At 49.1% G+C, this 14,948-nt stretch overlaps 1 protein-coding gene across 11 annotated transcripts in view; it reads right to left on the bottom strand.

The window, feature by feature from the left end:
- Positions 1-14,948, bottom strand: part of LOC135917740 (uncharacterized) — a 224,577-nt gene that overhangs the window by 105,403 nt on the left and 104,226 nt on the right. The gene's annotated exons all lie outside the window — the stretch shown is intronic.

Here is a 14,948-nt window from a genome sequence, read left to right as displayed (position 1 = left end):
GTTTAACCGACAAATGACAAATGACAGCTCGTGCGTATTCCAAGAAGGGACCATATGTACCTCAGAATGACCACTTGAGCGGCAGGGTGCAGGAAACAGAATTTTTTGGTTTTCCGCTCGCCCCGTTGAGGCCCATGTGGAGGGACGTGCAAGCAGAGAATAGCCAGCGTCTCAATTTTAGAGTACGGAACATGTATTCGCGCTTCCCATGCACTCTCACGGCATATCCCGGAGGCACGTCAGACACCCCGGACTCTCATTATTTCCTTTAGCGTACGTTCCAAATCTATAGATGAAAAAAGATTATCTCTGCTCGCGTGCACGGGTGTGTTTGAAACCATATTGCAAGAGCACAACGCTCACGCATTCCAAGGAGTGATCTGACAGCAGAACGGGCTTGGACAAGGGTTAATTCGGGAGACTTTTCACATGCGCGCGGTGATTGTTGAACCGCAGGCGGAAAGGGGTCTCGTGTTTGTCCGATATATTCTTGCTTAGACACCTCGCATCGAATTTTGTACACGACGTTATCGGATGCGACTAAATATATATATATATATATATATATATATATATATATATATATATATATATATATATATATATATATATATATATATATATATATATATATATATATATATAAACGTGAAGAAAGGGGATTAACCGAGGGGCCCGATTTTTTTTAATCATATCATGAGAAGCCAACAAACACTGACTCCAAGAAAAACATAGGGGAAATTGCATGTGCTTAATAAATGGAATGAAGAAACGATAAATTAATTTAAATTAAAGTGGATGAAAAAACAACTTGCCGCAGGTGGGAACCGAACCCACAACCTTCGCATTTCGCGTGCGATGCTCTACCAATTGAGTGACCGCGGCGCCTTTTTCCCATCCACTTTCTTGGGTATTTATGTGGCCTAGTAGAACCCTGGGAGTGTTAGCCAGCGCCACCACTCACAGACCTTGGCGGCGGACGTGGAACGTCCTTGTTGCCGCAGACATCACGAGAACGTGATCTTTTTGGGGAAGGCAACTGGTCAATAAACCCACGTATGCTACCTGAAGGCATCAATGTTGCCGGATTCATGGCCCTCGTTATGTAATAAACGTGAAGAAAGGGGGTTAACCGAGGGGTCCGCTTTTTACTAGGAATAGCATCAGTTTTCATCCGCTTTAATTTCATCCACTATATATATATATATATATATATATATGCGAACGAACCCAAGGTTTGCTGCTGACATTGTTCTGTTCAGTGCCATGCAATGCAGCCGAGTTACAACAAATGATTGAGGACCTTAGCAAACAGAGTGTAAGAGCGGGGTGCAAAATTAATATGCAAAAGGCAAAAATAATGATCAATGCCTGGGCAAGGAAACGACAGTTCCAGATCACCAGTCAGCCTCTATAGCCTGTGAAGGAGTACGTTTAGCTACCCTGTAAACCACGAACATTGCCTGGAGGAGCATTAGATGTACGAGCTGGAGATTCAACACCTCCAATAGAGGTTGATATTGCTCTAGTATACGTGAAAATAACGTTCATGGTACTGTGAAAAGTGCTCTTTCTTCACGTTGAAAAGTTGCTATATAAATGTCTCTGCTGGATATTTGTTACATTTATTGGATGTTAGTTTAAGGCGGTAATACGCTATGACGGCGTTACGAAGATGATATTTTGCACATTCAGTTTACTGTGCGGGAACAGTTTAACATATTTTTATTGACGGACCACGAATAAAAATAAGATTTCAATAATACTATTGAGAAAGAAAAATTGCGAGGCTACCTGGCAAACCAGGGCTGATGCATATTGCTTGTTATGTCGAATAATACGTCCCCTGTAGACGCTATATGACAGGGGCGAGGCGGAGAATGCAACACAGGAAGATCAAATACTGCCTGTGAACGCATAAGTGCTCACTCACTCCCGCCAGGCGGGCGTGCAGAGTTTCTATGTTTCAGGACGTCAAACATGGTGCAGGAATATAGTTGAATCACCTCACATTTTAAGAGTAATTTGAACACGGAAATTGGAGAGTAGATGCAAACATATGACGTGCAAACATGATAGTCAAGAACTATACTTCGAACAAGTGGGAAAACATTTTTGTCGTAAGGAAACTGAAAAAACAACAACTTACGGTACGTCAAATATTTATAAGTGGTCGAAAAGGCTTTCTGAGGCCCTTACAAAATACATTGGATGCCATGTGATATATATCTCTATACATATATGTGTGTGTGTGTGTGTGTGTGTGTGTGTGCGTTGTGCGGAAATCTTCAGAATAGAAATCATGAAAAGAATATAATCAAATATAAATATATACAAATTTGGTTTTGACGGTGTGGCTGGTGCTGGTGGCCGCTGGTTTTGACGGAGGCTGGTGATCTTCTTGGTCACAATCACCCACGGAATTAAGGAGTAGCCACCGTTGCGACCTAGGAAGAGGTGAGGTGAGGGGTGAGCAGAGGTGGCGATGCTCTTTTTGTCGGCACTGTTGGCCAGACGTCAAAGAACAGGCCAATTGTCGGCCTTTCTTGGCGTAGTGAGGGACCGCAAAAACAGGTGACCATTGAGCAGGGCCCGGCCGGTACGGGAGAACCATATCAATGGTGCCGGAGTGATGATGGCCGTAAGCCAGAAATAATGGTTAGAATCCGGTTGTGGGCTCGAGAGGCAGTGTTATATGCTTATGTGACGATATGAAGTACAATATCCCAGATGGAGTAGTCAGACGCAACATACTTTGATAGCATGCCACTAAGAGTTCTGTTGAATCGTTCTGTTAAACCATTGGTCTGTGGATGATAAGTGGTTGCAATGCGGGGAATTTGGCATTCTGATAGAAGCGACTGCCGGGCGTCCGAGAGGAACACGCGAGAACGATGGTTCAGTAGTTCACGAAGTGCGCGATGGCGGAGAACAAAGTTGTTTGAATGACCGAGGCGACGTATTTTGCTCATGCGGCAGTCAAGGTGGTGGTTTCAGCATATCGTGTCAAATGATCTGCGGCAACAAGAATCCATCGGTTCCCAGCGCAGTTAGATGGAAGAGTCCGGTATAAATCAATGCCGGCACGGTCAAATGGCTGAGCTTGGCAGGGAAGTGGCTTGAGAGATACGGGCGACAGATGCGGGACACATTTGCGGCGTTGGTAGACAATGCTGGCGTATACTTATTTGTATATCCTAGCCGAAGCCATGTGTATCTTTTTAACACTCCGCCGTGACCACACTGCGGGTCAGAGTGAAAAGCGGAGCATATATCTTGTCGAAGGTGGCGGGACACCACTAAGAGCCATGTACGGGTGTTATTGTGGGAGTTGCGGTGGTATAAAAGTCCATCGCGGATGGTTAAATGCTACGCCCTTCGGCGTAACATTCCAGGTGGCGAAGCTGCCGGAGTGTTTGACAAAAAGAAAAAATCAGGACGATCCCTGGGTCTTTCCGCTGCTCCGAGGCCATATTCAGGATGTCAAGTAGTGAGATATCTCTGCAGGTAGAAATACTGCTGTCTTAAGTAACTGGGAAGCGCGAGAGGGCATCGGTGTCAGAGTGTCTGCGTCCGGAGCGATAGACGACACCTATATATTATTCCTAGATTCGGAGGGCCCGCCAAGCAAGGCGGCCCCACGGGTCTTTGTGGTTAGATAACCAGCAAAGAGCGTGACGATCCGTCACCACGTCAAAGGGTTGACCGTACAGATACGTGCGAAATTTCTGAAGTGCCAATACGATAGCCATGCACACTTTTTCTGGTACTGAGTAATTGGCCTCAAGTTTTGTGAGGGAGCGACTGGCCTAAGCGACCCCGTATTCGGCATTATTATCCTTACGCTGGGCTAGCACGCCACCAAGGCCGACACCACTGGCGTCAGGGTGAATTTCTGCAGGCGCGCTTGGATCAAAATGGCGCAAGATTGGCGGAGACGTGAGTAGGTGACGAAGAGTCCTAAAGACATCATCAGAGGCTTCTGACCAAGTAGAAAGTTCATTGTCGCCTTGGAGAAGTTGGGGTAGTGGTGCGATCACAGTAGGGAAATTGCGAACGAAACGTCGAAAATAGGAGCCTAGACCAATAAAGCTGCGTAGTGCTTCATGTTGGTAGGCTTCAGAAATTCGGATATGGCGCGCAGTTTAGCAGAAGAAAGAATGCCTTCTTTGGAGAAAACGTGACCCAATATAGTCAGCTTTCGTGCTGCAAATAGGCACTTCTTTAAGTTAAGCTGGAGACTAGCATTCGAGAGACAGGTCAAAATTTGATGTAAAGAGATGATGGCTCGGAATATCATGGGAGTAGACGACAACGTCGTCGAAGTAGCAGGGACAAGTATGCCACTTCAGGCCACGCAGGATGCCGTCCATCATGTATCCAAAGTTCGCGGGTGCATTGCACAGACCGAACGGCATTAGAGTGAATTGATACAAGCCGTCTGCTGTTACAAACGCGGTTTTGCAACAGTCAGCGTCAGCCATGGACACCTGCCAGTAGCCACAGCGGAGATCCAAGGAGGAGAAAAGCTCCCTTCCTTGCAAACAGTCAAGTGCGTAGTCGATACGTTGCAATGGCTATAGATCCTTTCGGGTAATCTTATGCCTTCGATAATGAACGCAAAATCCTATGGTACCATCTTTCTTTTAACTAGGATGACTGGTAATGCCCGATGACTACTAGAAGGCTGGATGACACCACGTTTGAACATATCGGTCACCTGGCCAATGATAACGCGTCTTTCAGTCGCCGATACTCGGCAGGGACGCTGTCGGATGGGTGCATGGTTCCCAGGGTCGATGGTGTACGAAACAGTCGTTGTGGGGCCGAGTGATGTTGCTGGGCAGTGAAAAGAGGAAGAGAAGCTTTGGAGCACGTGAAGCAGTTTGTCACGCTGCGGCATCGTAAGGTCACTAGCAATAGCTGGCGTAAAAGAACGCGGCAGTGACTGAGGAGGCGATGCCTCGAGAGCGGCAAGATAAGTGGAGTCGTTCATCGTGTCAAATAATGAAGATGAGGCCAGTGGCTCTGTTCTGCGGAGGCTTTCGCGGTGGCGTACAGTAATTGGGTCGGTCGATGCGTTTGACACGTGCATGACAGAGGCGTCAGTTTTGAATTCAAGGATGGCGAACGGCAGTGGTGGTTGACGGCACCGAACTAAGAGTTCAACTGGAGCGACGAGTGCTGTGCCGACTTCTACAAAGTCACAAGAGATACTGACAACAGCGGAAGACCAGGCAGGAATAGTGGTGTCTTCAGAAATAGCGATCTTGCGACAAGGGTCCTTGTGGTCAGTGGTAATACCGGTCGAATACTGAAACATCTCGATCTTGGCGCGGGCGCATTCAGTGATCGCATGCTGTGTGGATAGGAAGTCCTAGCCTAATATGACGTCTTGTGAGCATGATGGCAACACGATGAATTCTATGATATTATGGACATCCTGAATGACGACACAAGCGGTGCAGGCCGCGGATGGCTCGACGTGCTGCGCGCTGGCAGTCTAAAGGGACAGTCAAGAAAAGGCGTCATCACTTTTCCTATCTTGCGGCAAATACGGACACCTATCGCTGAAAGTGCAGTGCCAGTCTCGAAAAGTGCTATTATCAATGTTTCTTCCATTCCCACTTCAATAATATTTTTCGGGGAAGTGTGAAGCCTTATACATTTCGCTGACACCACAGTTCTCTCCTCTTGAACTTCGATATTTAGTTTACCTGGCGCAGAGGCCTCCATCGAAGTCGCATGGGGGAAAGGGAGCGGCGGCGCGGAGAAGGTGAATGGCGAACGGAGAATGCGGTCTCGACGGCAGGATGAGATTCAAAGGTTTCTGAATAGTTGTGGCGGTGTTTGAAACGTGGCGCATATGGGCGCACATTGTGGGGAACGTTTGGCGTAAGGAGGCAACTGTGACAAGCCACGTGTCCAGAATAAAATCCAATTGAAGGATTGTCCTCCGTGTGCCAATGGTCTTGGGGTCGTGCATACTGCACCAGTGGCCGGACTGGAGGGGATACGGGAAGGGCCAAAAGCGGGTGAAGGGGACTGTAGGTCCGTGTAACAGACCTCGTGGCGAATTCGGCGCACGTCATAGGAGCGGCAGTTGGAGCCTGCTAGACAGGAGGCGATATGGTAATGGCTACCTGCTCTTTGATCCCAGATTGGAGAGCGGGAGCCAATGGCGCACTCGACTGGCAGTGTTTAAGGTGAATCAGAGACGGCTGACGAGCCACCTCCTCATAGAAGAACTACAGAACTACTTGATCTATAGTAGCAGCGAAGTGTTATGCAACAGCCAAGCTCGACATTGAAGTGGCCTGAGGAGTAGTTTGGCAGGTGGCTATGCGTTGTTTGCGTAGTTCGTCGACGCTTTGACAGAGACTATCGAGTTCAGAGACTGTTGCCAGATTTTTCGCCAACAGTATCTAGAATTGGTCGTCTTCAATGAATTTTAAGATGTGGCGGATCTTACCGACATCAGACATTGTGACGTCGACACAGTTATAGAGGTCGACAACATCTTCTATATATTTGGTAAACGTCTGCCCGCACTGTAGCGCACAACCACGGAAACGTTGCTCGGTACGAAGCTTGCGAACGGTGGGGTGCCAGAATACGTCCTTCACGTTAGTCCTTCACGTTCACGTCGTGAGATGCTGTTCTTGGTTGCGGTGCCACACGCTGGCGACACCGCTAAACTATCAGGCTTTTTCTTACAAAAACTACACGTACGCAAGACGTAACATGTATGTGAGTGCAACACGTGGACGTTTGGCTCAATTATAGACGTTGAAGAGGCGTTCGTGCTTCACAGGGTAAGTCAATCACAGGGAATCCTGATCATGAGAAAGAAATGCACGAAGTATAAAAAATGGGTTTGATCGCATACGGCAGACAATGTTAGCTGGAAGCTTACCATTATCGCTGAAAGGAAGGTATACAATCAGTGCATTCTTCCAGTACTGACATATGGGGCAGAGACTTTGCGAGACAAAAAAAGAAGCTTGATAACAAGTTAAGGACCTCGCAAAGAGCGATGGAAGTAAAATTGCTAGGCGTAACAATAGGGGACAGAAAGAGAGCGGTTTGGATCAAAGAGCAAATGGGTACATACGATATTCTAATTGACAAGAGAAAAAAATGGCTGTGGCTTAGCTAAGGTTAAGCCCAGGATGCGAAGCATACTAGCCTTTATGTTAACGCGACAGCGTTAAGGAGCTCGTGTCGCAGAAAAGCCGGTGTCGTCGGCGTCGGCTCAGGCGTGCGGCGCTTGCTCAGGCGCACATTTCGTTGTCGCGCCGAACGCTGGGTTGCTCGACGCTCACCGCGTCCGATGCGGGGCGCGTGGTCGCTGCGCCGTAGCAAAGCCACCTAGAAACAGTCTCTGTAGCACGCCGCAACCTTCGCTTCTCATTCCAACGAGCAGCTCTGTCTACAGGAGGCATCTCACCTCGTGAGTGTCTAGCAGAGGGAAGCGCAGCTGCTTATATACCACCGCGACGCCGCGAGCGACAGCGCGAGTTGGAGCCCCGTTTCTCCTCTGTCGTGACGTCACGGTGTCACGTGGTATTGAAGGCGACACCGCCGCGCCTGAGGAGCTGGGTTGAGCTCTAGTAATATGCTTCGCATAAAAAATGGAGCTGGGCAGGTCATGTAATGCACCGATTAGATAACCGCTGAAGTATTAGGGGGACAGAATGGGTACCAAGAGAAGGGAAACGTAGTTGAGAACGAGGGAAGACTTGCTTGAGTGACGAAGTTGAGAAATTCGCCGGGTCTAGTCTGAGCCGGTTGGCGCAGGACAGGATAATTGGAGATCGCAGGGAGAGGCCTTCGTCCTGCGGTGGACATAAAACATATATATATCTATATATATATATATATATATATATATATATATATATATATATATATATATATATATATATATATTGTTCTGGCGCAACCGCGCAGCCAAGAGTGCCGCCAGTCAGAAGACGACGATTTCACCTGCATAGGTAGACTTGATCTCGACAGCCACCTTGGTTATGCATCGGGTCACACATCTTTATGGGCGATTTCTGCAACGTACGAAATCGGTGAGAGGTGCGGAGTAGCCACAAGAAACAACGTAGCTCCACTATGGTCGCCAGCTCGGAATGGAGAACATGACAGACGAATCAGGACAAGATATGGTTGGGCCCACATCAACGCCAAAAACCCGAAGCTGGTTCAGCCGCGGGATCCAGGAACGTTCTGCGGCACTGACCGCCTCGACATGTAGGACTGGATTGCCCCGTACGAGCCTATGAGCCCACAGGTAATGGTATCCGATGAGTATGTTGGCTAACTTGGTCTTCTAGCTACAAGGCACGGCGAAGGCGTGGTATGACAACCACGATGAAGATCTTAAAGACTACGACACGTGCGAACAGAAGCTGAGGGACTTGATCGGCAGACACGCCGTGCGCAAGAGCATCGCTAAGAAAGAATTAGCGAACCGCGCTCAGACATCCACAGAATCATGCGTCTGTCACATTCAGTATGCGCTGAATCTGTGTCTTAAGGCCGACAGTGATATGGCAGAGTCAGACAAGCGTGGGCACGTAGCGACGGGAATCGCTGATGACGCTTTCGCCCTGCTCATGTGTAAAAATTGCGAAACAGTTCAGGACATAAAAGGGTGTGAACGCTTTGCGTACGCCAAGAGTGCGTACGCCTTGCATCGCCGTTCGCACGTCTGCCGAACACAGCTGCGACAACATCTTGCGACGACAGTCTAGGAGTGCCGCGACCTTCATAATCAGATGACCTGACGCGTATAGTGCGGCGAGAACTTGAAGTCACCTGCAGCCCTTTTTTCCCGTCCCAGTGAGCACAATACCTGTCCTACAACACCCTTTGTGCAGGCAATAGTCCGCGAAGAACTCAATAGTCTTGGAGTGTATTATATATGAGCCGTTGCCGCTTCCCAGCTGTCTCATGCTGCAGGTCCATCGACTGGTCCGCGGTATCTCACAAGCTACCGAAATCCAACCGAGTGGCGAGCCGTAAACGAGCAGCCAATCTGTTTTGCCTTTGGGCGTCTCGCTCACACTCTAAAAACAGTTGCACACTTTGGGGCGTATATTTGCCACACAACAATAATCGCCTCCTTTCTTGCCCGCATTTTCTTTTTTTAACGCTGCGTCCTCGGTACATCCAAGTTACGAATGACATGCGCGTGATCACCATGGCAGGGCATTCTCGACAGGAAAGTAACGAGTGCGGTGTTTTTGAGAACCTCAAGCAAGACAGATGACGATTATTTTAGTGCGGCAAATATACACCCCGAATGGTGTAACTATTTTTAGAGCGCACGTTGCTCGCCATTGTACCAACCCTACTGTCTCATCCACTATGGGACCACCATTCAACAGTTATTTTCATCCCGAACAGAGTTAGAGTCGTTGCCAGCCTCCATTGGCACCGCAACAGCCAAACAATGACGCTCGTGCTCCTTAGAACAGCTCCTCGTCGTCATCCCCACATCACTAGTCCTGCTCACCACCAGCTCGCCGACCATCGTCCCTATCACCGCAGGCTTGTCACCCGCCGTTCCCGATGCAGCCCCTAGCCCGTCTCTGGAGAATTAAGCGATGGAGCTTCCACTGGTAACACGGCATGAGGACTCGACGGCAAAACCATGTGATCGCTTTGTCCACCAAACAGAACTCGATGGACGTTTTAGTCAATGGCGTCAGCGTCCCAACACTTGTTGACAATGGCCCACCACGTATCTTCGATTACTACCCAATTGCGCCGATGCATGAACAAAGTTCTCACGCCCGCTGGATCACGCACCCTCCCCGTCACCGACGGAGGAATGCCTACCATGCTTAGTATGTGAACCCCTCGCATTATAATCGCTGAGCGCCTAACGACTGTTTCGTTTGCGGTTTTGGAAGAATGCCCTACCGAAGTTAAACTCGGCTTATACTTTCTTATCGTCCAATTCAGCCTTGTTTGATTTCGCTTCTAGTGTCATTCAGCTTGAACTGCCTCACGGCTGCTATAGTTTACCAGTCACACAACCACGGTTGAGCCCGTCGCGTCAAACCACTACGCACGTCACTGTACTGTCGTGCCCATCTGTTCTTGACGGCGTCTATGTACTATGTCCCTGCGCTGACATAGGTCTTGAAGGAACTTTAAATGTTCACCATGCCCTGCTCACTCCCTCTCCTTAATTTCCCTCCCTCTCACCCCCTCCACATAAATTCTTCCCAGAGGCAGGTCCTTGGGCGACATCTCGCCAGTGAAAGATTGCGACATATTTGCTCTTGACGGCAAAATTCTGTCGCTCTCTATACGAACCTCCGGATGACCGACTCTGACAGACAAACTTAGCAAGGTCATTACACCTGATCTTTCGGCACAAGCGGTGACCTCCGCCGTGACTTCCACCACCTTTTGGAAACTTACCGCGAGATTTTTTACCTTTACGGCCACCTTTTATCCCTCACATCGTTGGTCAACCAAGGGGCTTACACCGGCGACACCTATGCGATACGCCGCCGGCCGTACCATGTTTCCCATGCTGAACGATAATTGATACGACGAGAAGGCGATAAGATGTTGAGTAAAGATGTTATCGAGCCATCGTGCTGTCGGTGGACGTCTCCTGTTGTCCTTGTGGGGAAGAAGGACGACTTTTGGTGATATTGTGTGGATAACAGATGCCTCAACAATATCGCACGCAAGGATTTCTACCCGTTGTCGCGTATTGGTGACGCCTTGAACTGCTTGTAGGGAGCCAAGTACTTTTGATCTATAGACCTCCAAAGAGGCTATTAGCAAATTTCAATAGATGACATGGACCGCGAGAAAACGTCCTTCGTAATATCTGACAGCCTCTAACAATTCAAGACATGCCATCCAGCCTCTGTAATGCCTCGGTAACCTTGGAAAGAATGATGGACGCCTTACTTCGCAGCTATAGATGGTCCACGTTTTCGTGTTATTTAGCGATGTCATACTTTTTTCACGAACTTTCACGAGCCACCTAACGCGTCTATCAGCTATTCTTGCTGTTTTCCGACGCGCCAGCCTGCAATTCAAGTCATCCAAACGGTACTTTGGACGTCGTCAAATTACCATTCTCGGCCATCTCATCAGCGCCGCTCCCAGCCTTGACAAGATTCGCGCTGTCCAGAACTTTCCTGTTCCGTCTTATGCTGCAGACGTAAGAAGCTTTGTTGGGCTCTGCTCTTATTTCCGTCGTTTTATAAGGAGTTTGGCTGAAACCGCTCGCCCACTCACCGACTTGCTTAAGAAGGTTGTTGCTTTTGCATGGGGTCTTGCTCATAGCAAAACCTTCTCCGCCCTCGGATGCTTGCTTACACCTTCCCCATCGCTGGCTTATTATGATCCATCCGCCGCCACTAAATTTCACACTGAATTATGTGGCCAGTGGCCACAGAATTGGGGCTGTACTTGTTCAATGGCAGCGTAACGCAGAACGCGTAATTGCATACACCAGCCGCCTCGCGTCACCCGCCGAGAAGAATTTTTCAATTAGCGAACGGGAGTGCGTGGCGTTAGTTTGAACAGTTGCCACATTGCGCCCCTACTTGTACGGCTGCACATCCCTGCTTACTGATCACCACGCCTTGTGCTGGTTCTCCGCACATAAAGCCCTCTGGATGATTGGTGAGATGAGCGCTACGCCCCCCAAAATATTCATTTGCTGTTTTATGCAGGGCACCGACTGCCTCTCCCGCCATCTTGTCGACCGCTCTGAGCATTATGCGCATGACACCGACTCCTACATCCTGGTCATTTATGATCTACATTACATCCGCCCTGAACAAAGCCCTGATGATTGCTTACATGTTATCATCGGTCGTCTCAAATCCGGACATTTGAAGCTCACGTTGCGCATGTTCATGCTCCGCGACGACGTTCTCTACCGCCGCAGCTTATGCTTTGAACGACCAGAATTTGTTCTCGTTGTGCTTTGTACTCGTTGTATGTTGTATCAGTTCTTGAGGAGTTGCATGACGCGCCTACTGCGAGCCACCTCGGCGATTCGCGTGCCTACGACTGTGTATGGCACCGCTTCTACTCGCCAGACCTGTACCGTTCTGTGCACCGCTACGTTGCAGCCTATGCGCTCTGCCTGCGCCGCAAAAACCTGCTCTGCTGCGCGCTGGACGCATTCACCGCATTGATGTGCCCTCAGAATCACTCCTTTGCATCGGTCTCGATCTTCTCAGCTCTTTTTCGACGTCGAAATCGAAGAATAGGTGGGCCATTGTCTTGCCTTAATCTGCGACTCGGTACGCGATGAAGGAGCTTTGCACACAAGCTGTGCAACTGAGGTGGCAGATTTCTTTTTACATGATGCTATCCGCCATCACGGCGCACCACGGCAGCTCCTCACTGAACGCGGCCGCACCGTCTTGTCCCGAGTAGTTAAGACATACATCGCTCCTGTTCTGCCGCGCACAAGCCTAGCACAAAGCGGAGCCACCACCTACCATCCGCACACAAACGGAATAACCGAGGTGCTCCATCGCACGTCGACAGAAATGTCTATGTACGTTTCTGACGACCACAGGGATTGGGACAACATGATACCCTTCGTGACCCTCACCTATAATTCATGTCATCACGAGGACGCTGGCTTTTCACTTGTTCTGTTCGGTCGCCACCCTTCTTTGACTTTTGACACACTGCTTCCTTTCTCGATGAAGACTCCCACCAAATATGCTCAAGACATCTTCGCCCGGGCTCACACGGCACTCCAGATTGCCGACTCCCGGCTTACTGACTCCCACGCGGCGCAGAAGATCCGGTACGACAGCCCACATCGGGAAGTTCGATTTCCTCCTGGATACGTAGTCTTCCTATGGACGCTATGTCGTCGCGTCTACTAGCCTGATAAGTTGCTGCCGCGCTACAGAGAGCCCTTTATATTATTGCGTCTGCTTGGCGATGTAAAATACGATATCGCCTCGGTGGATTTGTGTGTGCCCACGGTTGTTGTGTATGTGTCCCTGCTGCAGCCTTACTTTACAGCGAGTTCATTTCCCTCATAGTTGGCGCCGAGCAGGCAATTTTACAGGTGAAGTCATGTTAAGACGCAACCAAGAGTGGCGCCAGTCAGAAGACGACAATTTGACTTGTAGAGGCGGAATCGGGCTCGACAGCCATCTTGTTCATGCCTCTGTTGTAAATAATGTAAACACATCTGCATATGTAACTTCTGAAGCGTACCGATATATATATATATATATATATATATATATATATATATATATATATATATATATATATATATATATATATATATATGTATATATATTACAATGCTCGCAATATATATATTATATATATATTGTGAGCATTGTATTACCTCTTCACCTTCTTCATCTGTATATATTCATGAACATGGCCAGCGTCATCGCTTTCAAAGCGCGAACTGCGGAATACACCGTTGAGGTTTAACAGCTGTCTCGCAAGTGGTGGACGCTGCTCTCGATCCCTTGGTCCTCTACGCCTTCGAGTTTCCCTGAAGCTTCATTCAGGTCACCGCTTGCTCCGCCTTTCCGCCAGGACACCACAAGAAGATCCTGCAGGAGCCTCCGGCGTCACCGTCTCTGCCCCACCAGCCGCTCCTTCATAGACCGTCAGCACGCGGCAGCGCCATCCCACCATGTCCGCTGGCCTTCGTAGTGACGATGTTGACTACTGGCTGGATAATTACGACCACGTGAGTGAGGCTAACCGGTGGAATGATATGCACAAGCTTCGCAACGTCGCATTCTACCTCACTGACGGGGGAGTCGCCTATAGCGCCTCCATCTCGCACGCGCAAGGGAGGAAAGCGGGGATGAAGCGCGCCGTCTTCTGTCTAACGCAAGGCACCGGGGTGAGGATAGGTAGGGGCGTCCTACTACGGCGTTTGCTAGATAGGACTAGCGTACCACGCTAGTCCTATCTTGAGAGGAATGTGCACCGGTGACAGACTTTAGGCGTCTGCGTCCCTGCATTCACCGAGGGGTCAATAGCTTCTTGTGCGCTGTGTTCTCGCCGTTTAGTTCAAGTGTAAGCGAGAGGGAGCACTAAGGTCAGTTCGTTCAATCCTGACGCGCTCATTCCAGCGTTTTGATAGCTAGTTGAGCGGTCAACGAATGTTTAAAGTTTACATGGTCGACATAACTACTATCCTTATTTGGTATAGCTCTCTACTAATTTCCTATCGCAGTTGATGTTTCGTCTATCGGGCAAGACTGCGCCTGTTCTCTCAATTATATGGACACTCCAAACGGATTTCCGCGGTCAGCGTCGCCATGAGGTTGCGTATGAAGTCCAAGGGCGATAACACCATCCCTGGGCGTCGTATGCTTTATATGCGAGTGAAAGCATGCGAGGTCGAGCCAACGATGGTGAGACAATCTCGTCCGCGCAAGGGAAGAAAGTGGGGAGGAAGCGCATCATCTCGGACCGCGCGCAAAGCACCATGGGTAGGGGAAGTACTGGAGGGAAGGTGTTCTTCACCGGCGACTGCTGCGTATCGTACAGTCGCGCAGGTGCTATCTTGAAAGCTATCTGCGACGGGGCCAGGCTGCTGATAGATTCAGATGCATTGTGTTTTCAACGCTTAGTTCGCGTTGAAGCGGGCCAGCGGGAAGGTCACTTTTCTCGCTGCTGCTGCCGTGATTCCTCACTCCAGCGTTTTGACAGCGAAATCACATCTAATTGAGTGAGATGTGTTCATCTTTGCTTACACGGCCGATAAAGCTACTGTCCTTAGCTCGGAAAGCATTCTACTAATTTGATATCACAATTGATGGTTAGTATTTCGGGCGAAACTACGTCTTTTTTTAGTCGGTTACGTCATTTCTGTGCCCTAGTTCTTACACACCCTCTAAATCACTCCCATTATCTCTCACGCGCTAAACCCTGGATACAGCCTAACCCTT

The sequence above is a fragment of the Dermacentor albipictus genome, chromosome 3 (genome assembly GCF_038994185.2).
Source record: "Dermacentor albipictus isolate Rhodes 1998 colony chromosome 3, USDA_Dalb.pri_finalv2, whole genome shotgun sequence".
In the NCBI taxonomy this organism is placed as follows: domain Eukaryota; kingdom Metazoa; phylum Arthropoda; class Arachnida; order Ixodida; family Ixodidae; genus Dermacentor; species Dermacentor albipictus.
Note: the sequence above shows the minus strand (reverse complement) of the source record. Positions and strands in the feature narration are given on the sequence as shown.